Source organism: Bubalus bubalis, chromosome 7 (genome assembly GCF_019923935.1).
Source record: "Bubalus bubalis isolate 160015118507 breed Murrah chromosome 7, NDDB_SH_1, whole genome shotgun sequence".
NCBI lineage: Eukaryota > Metazoa > Chordata > Mammalia > Artiodactyla > Bovidae > Bubalus > Bubalus bubalis.
This window is the reverse complement of record NC_059163.1, coordinates 59,721,435-59,727,747: the sequence shown is the minus strand read 5'-3', so window position 1 is coordinate 59,727,747 and position 6,313 is coordinate 59,721,435. Positions and strand designations below refer to the sequence as shown.

Genomic DNA, 6,313 nt, shown 5'->3' with positions numbered 1-6,313 from the left:
AAATGTGTCACTCGCCGACCAAATTTGGCTTCTTTCTGGAAGTTATGGTACATTCCGACATCCTATTCGTCAGGCTCTGAGACAACTTGCCAGACTGATAGAAGAATGAATGACACAGATTTTCTTTTCTTATCATCCAGGTCAATTCACTACTCTTTATTTTAAAATAGCAATTTAAAAAGCTGTTCTAAACCATAACTTCAAGATAAAACCTGACCACCACAAAGGGTTTCATGTTAGATCTGTGAAAGTTAACTACTTCACTTCATCCATGAATAGTTTAAGTACTTTTTTCATTCAGTATCACCTTATTAAGTATATCTCACATAAATAGATTTATGATACATCCTGTTGGGAATGGTAAGATGTACAAGACCTTGGCTTTGGCCTTAGAAGCTAACAATCTGGTAATGGTAACGGCTGCTATCACTGAGCAGGCCATTTGTGCCAAGACCTTCAGCTAGCCTCACGACAGCTGGAAACCCCATCTTTGTTAGCAGCTAATCAAGGCTGGAAGGAATTAGGTAGCTGTTAAAAGTATAAGAGGGATTCCCAGGTGGTGCTAGTGATAAAGAACCCTCCTGCCAGTGCATGAAATATAAGAGACACGGGTTCCACGCCTGGGTCGGGAAGATCAGAACCATAATTCAAATCCAGGTCTGGGTGACTCCAAAACTCATGATGTTCACTCTTCTCTCTCCTGACTCTCAATTTATCCCAGGAGTCTCATCCATTAGAGTCTTATCAGGAGACAGAAAGCAAATCCCTTATTTGGAGATGTTCACAGGTAAGTGAAAGATGAAAAGGGAAGTCTTCAGATACCATGGAGGTTGTCACTGCAGGAAGTAGCTACCGCCCCCAGGGCTGAGGAAACAAAGGGAAGAGGTTACATGATTAAAACTTAGAAATCACGAGGGCAGGCCCCATGGAACTGAAACTTGGACCTCTGAAGAGTGGATGCTACTTGCTGGTGCTGGTGTCTCTGAGCTCCCAGGACTGTGGGACCCAGACTCGGCGAAGCCTACTGCCAGCTCTGGTCCTGGCGGCCCACTCCACAAAGCGGATTCTAAGTGTTGGGAAAACTGCAAACTGGATTCAGTTATTGCTCTGGGAAGGAACTGTCACTTCTGGAGTGAAGAAGCGTGGCTGGGGTGACACTCCCAGGACCAGGAGGCAGACAAGACAAAGCAAGGCTCTTCCTCTTTCAGCCTCGCAGCTATGATGGCAGAAACTAGCACAGAGCCCGCTGGCAGAGCAGAGCTGCAGTCTGCAGGAACCCAGCTGCAGAGCAGAGAAGGGGGCACTTCACACTGAAAGTCAGCAACTTCATAACTGGCCCAGGAGATAGTATATGGATGTAAGAAGACATCACTGTAGGTACCATATGATCATGTCTCTGATGACTCTACAGCACGTTGTAAATCCCATAGAACTGAGAAGAGAGTTAATGGTTATGTGCAAGTCTTTGCTATCCTTGAGGGTAGGGACTATACCCTCTTTATGCCTCCAGTCTCCACAGCTTTCTGGCAATAAAAAGATGCCCAGCAAGAGCTGGTGAAATAAATGAATAATTCTACTGTAATAAACCATCATAAGCCTATATGTATTTTGCTGCTGGAATTTCAAGGGCCAGTTATGAACCCTGGGGAGGAGGGTTGGGGGGGATTCTTATCTTGTGCTGTGTCGTGCTTAGTTGCTCAGTCTTGTCCGACTCTTTGCAATTGCATGGACTTTAACCTGCCAGGCTTCTCTGTCCATGGGATTCTCCAGGCAAGGATACTGAAATGGGTTGCCATGCCCTCCTCCAGGGGATCTTCCCAAGCCAAGGATCAAATCCAGGTCTGCAAGCAGATTCTTTACCATTTGAGCCATCAGGGAAGCCCAAGAATACTGGAGTGGGTAGTCTATCCCTTCTCCAGGGGATCTTCCTGACCCAGAAATCAAACCAGGGTCTGCTGTATTGCAGGCAAATTCTTTACCAGCTGAGCTACCAGGGAAGCCCCAACCTCAAAATCATGGAGGATAAAGGAATTGTTTACTCTTGGTGAGGGCGGATTATAGTGGTCCTGTAAGGGATGGCAGAGGAGATCGGGTCTGGCTATGGGGAGTGGTGCTCAGGCTAGCTTCTCTCAATACTGTGCTTCTATTCAATGATGTTTGGCCCTGCCCACAACCCCAGAACCATCTTTTTCTCTCTGGTTCCTGTCCCTCCTTGTGTCTCACTATTATTAGTCTTTGGAACATGTATGTTTGCCTGAAGTCATGGACACACACTCTTGCATCATCAATAGCACATGCCTAGAGACCTGTAGTAGAGGCAGTCAAGAGTGTGGACCCTGGAATTCCTTTCCTTAGTAACAACCATGGATGACACATAGACTCCTGAGAGCCCAGCCCATCAGCTCTGTGTCAGAACGCTGGATGAAGACTTTGAGGTCCTTGTTTTACAATGATCTCATTTTACACATACAGAAACTGAGGCTCAAAAGTGGAGAGTAAACTCTTCCCCAAATTCTGCAGCTGGTTAGCCAGACCAGAGTTTTCACACGGTGTCCTGACTCCTTGCTTCTCTTTCTAGAATGTTTTTCAGTTGAATACAAATATTTCAGTAGAACTTACTCAATACAAGGTGCATTGTCAGAGTTCCAAGTTGATTTATATTAAATATTTTCTTTTGGAAACTATTTAGGCATTGAGGATTAGTTTCATCTTAAAGGTTTTATTTAGTATAACATAATAATACAACAGGAGGAAGGCATGGCAACCCACTCCAGTATTCTTGCCTGCAGAATCCCATGGACAGAGGAGCCTGGTGAGCTATGGTCTATAGGGTCACAAAGAGTCAGACACAATTGAAGTGACTGAGCATGCATGCACTCAATAATACAACATGATATAGTATAATAATATTTTGTTCTAAATATAATTGTTAAATAATGCACACATATAAATGTGCATTAGTAATAAAAGAAATAAACATATAATCTAAATCCTTCAGAGCTAGGCTTTCCTAGCTAATATTTCCAACTGAGTGCAATATTAAACATAAGCTTATTAAGGATTTTTCTTTAAGGATTCAGAAGGCATCAACAACAAATTGCTACTGGGTGGAAATTCCATCGGTAACCAAAACTTGTTCTACTGTTTCATTGCATTTAGATCAGTGATCCTAACAGCTCCATGGCATCTGGCATCAAGACAAGCAGAAGCGACTGGAGGAGAGGAGGGGCAGGTCATCGGAAGTCTCTCAAGGCCCTGAGAACAGATGGACAGGATCACAAACCCCCTGAGTGCCTGCTAGCCCCCACCCCCTCCACCGCCTCCACGCCCTCCAGTCCCTCAGACCACTCCCTAGCACATTTCTGACTGGTCACGTTTAACTCTTGAATTGACCTTGCCATTGCCAGAACGGAACATTCCATCCAGATAAACCCACAGCAGTTCATGGAAAAGCTGTGGACAAACAAGGCTGAATAAAGACATTTCCTCCTGTGCGTCTGGCCGGTTTTCTTGAGCCTTTTGCCAGGATTCATTTCCACCTTTTCTGGATGACTAGGGCTGGAGGATAATGTGGGATCAGGGACACAGGGCGCTTACCCAGTAAGAGATTAATTTTAGTTGCGCAAAGCTGTTTGAATGAAACTTCAGGTACATTTATGATACGTGTGGGCTCTGATCCAGTGTGTAAGGCAGTAGGATGAAGTTTTAATCTAACATTAATGTTTAAATTCTCTTTGGGGACCTCTGTTATATGTAAGTTCGGCACAAATATGATAAAAGAGGGGAAAAGAATTATTCAGAGTTAAATATAAGATGACAATTGAGAAAAAGAAAACATAGTTCTCACATCCTCTGGTACCCTTTTCTTCCCATTAGCATTTTCAGTGCTGCAACTCCACAAAGACAAATATGGCTGTGGCTAAAACATTATTTGGTGGTGGTGGGAATACAGTGAGTGGGAGTGGGAGGGTATGGGGAGGGGGGTGAGGGATGGAGAGCTAAAGTTTTCTCCTGTTGATAAGAGTAATAAAGTCTTGCTGTTGAACTCTAAAAAGTACCAAAAAATGTAACAGGAGGTAAAAAATAAACTAACCATAAAGTTATCATTTTGGTATTTCTCCTTCTAGGAGAGGCATATTCATACTGACTATGCCATTTTACATAGTCTTTTTTTTTCCCCCTATACAAAGTATTTAAAATGTCTTATCTGAAAGTTGATATTTAAGTCTATTGTGTGGATACCTCATGTTTTTCTTCCTTGTTCTTATCATCATCCTTCCTTTTAAAAAAATGTTAAACTATTATGAAGAACTCTGAAAAGAACATCTTTGTGCATCTAGTATTTTCTGTTAAGATTCCAAGGAGCGAGACTTCTGAACCAAAACCTATAGGCATTTCATAGGCTCTGTTTCTATTGCAAAATTTCTTTCCCAGCAGAGGGTTCTATCTTGGAGTTCCTCTTATATAGTGTATGAAATATCAGTTTCGTACACACTTGGAGGCCTTGAACATTTTCTCTTTTTGTTTTAAAGAGCTAATATGATACAATAATAATTAAAAGTACATGGTTGCTGCATTTCTATATGCACACATTTGATTATTAGTAAGGTTGAACATTTTAATTCAATGTATATTAACCATAAGGGCAAGGATTGTGTCTATTTTGCTTATTTCTGAATCCCTAGTTCTGAGAAGAGTGTCTGACATATAGAAGGCACCCAATAAATACTTTTCAAAATTAATTTCTAAATTATAAACTGCCCACTTATCTAATCAGAATAATGTTTTTAATGATCAGATATTTGAAATGATCAAATCCAGCATTGGAAAGTCTACAATTTTATAACCGTTATAAAAAGTAGCAAGTTAACATTCCCACACATGTGAATTAATTTATGTTTCTAATTTTGGAATATTTGTAGTCTTGAGGACAGAATCATGGAAAAGAAGTCACTAAAATGAGTTTGTATTCTGGCTTAACTGTGTGATGGATAACAAACAAGGACCTCCTGTATAGCACAGGGAGCCTCTGCTGAATGCTATGTGGCAGCCTGGACAGTAGGGGAGTTTGGGGGAGAATGTATGTGTATGGCTGAGTCCCTTTGCTGTTCATCTGAAACTATCACAACATTGTTTGCTAATTGGCTATACCCCAATACAAAATAAAAAGTTTAAAAAAAAGTTAACTCTGTGACTTGAAGGTTTTAATGTCTCCTCCAAAAATCAAAGTAAAATTTTAAAAAGGCAACAAGTTTGTCTTTTTAATTTTATGGGACCATTGAGACAATATAATGGGGTAATTATAGGTAATAGTTCAAGGTAAAACTTTCAACATGCAAAATGTCATATTTAAATACAAGACGAAAGTACTAGCATTTCACTCTCAGAGTTTCTGTTCCAGGTCTCACTTTCCTCATTTATAAAAAGGGGGGAGGATTGGGATTAGTATAATACGTAAGGTACAATAATAGTAGTTGAATAAGCTATTTCCAAAGTTCTTATTTTGACTCTATGATTCTGAAATGTCTCATAGGTTGAATAAAAGTAAGGAATGTGGTTATAAAAAATAAACCAGTGCTCAAATATTTGAAGTAAAATCTGATTACAAAGAATTAATTTAAAATAAAGCTGTCCTTCAGATCATCCCCCCAAAAGAAAGTTTTAATATGATATACAGAGCTGTTGGTAGTATATACAAAGAAAATAACCCCAAAAGAGGGAGGATAGTTAAGATAATGAAGTTCTTAAGTAAGTGTTAGTGTTAGTCGCTCAGTCATGTTAGACTCTGTGACTCCATGAATTGTAGCCTACAAGTTTCCTCTGTCCATGGGATTCTCCAGGAAAGAATACTGGAATGGGTTGCCATTCTGTTCTCCAGGGGATCTTCCTGACCCAGGGATCAAACCCAGGTCTCCTGCATTGCAGGCAGATTTTACTGTCTGAGCCACCAAGGAAGCCTAATGAAGTTGTTATTTGTCCAATATCTGTTATAGTAGCTAGCAAATTAGAAACGATTCAAATTCTCACCAATAGGAGAATAGCTAAGCACACTAAGTTATTTTTTGATTGACTGCTCCTTAGTCAATGATGACAAATATATAATCTGTTCAGTTCAGTTCAGTCGTTCAGTCGTGTCCAACTCTTTTCGACTCCATGAATTGCAGCACACCAGGCCTCCCTGTCCATCAATAACTCCCAGAGTTTACTCAAACTCATGTCCATCGAGTTGGTGATGTCATCCAGCCATCTCATCCTCTGTCATCCCCTTCTCCTCCTGCCCCCAATCCCTCCCAGCATCAGGGTCTTTTCCAAT

General features: G+C 40.9%; 1 long non-coding RNA gene across 1 annotated transcript; it reads left to right on the top strand.

Moving 5' to 3' along the window:
• The first annotated feature begins 793 nt into the window (after positions 1 to 793).
• Positions 794 to 3,801, top strand: LOC112586213. The gene is made up of 2 exons (XR_003110647.3): positions 794 to 1,373; positions 3,160 to 3,801. It is a non-coding gene; the product is annotated as an uncharacterized LOC112586213 (long non-coding RNA).
• The last annotated feature ends 2,512 nt before the right edge of the window (positions 3,802 to 6,313 follow it).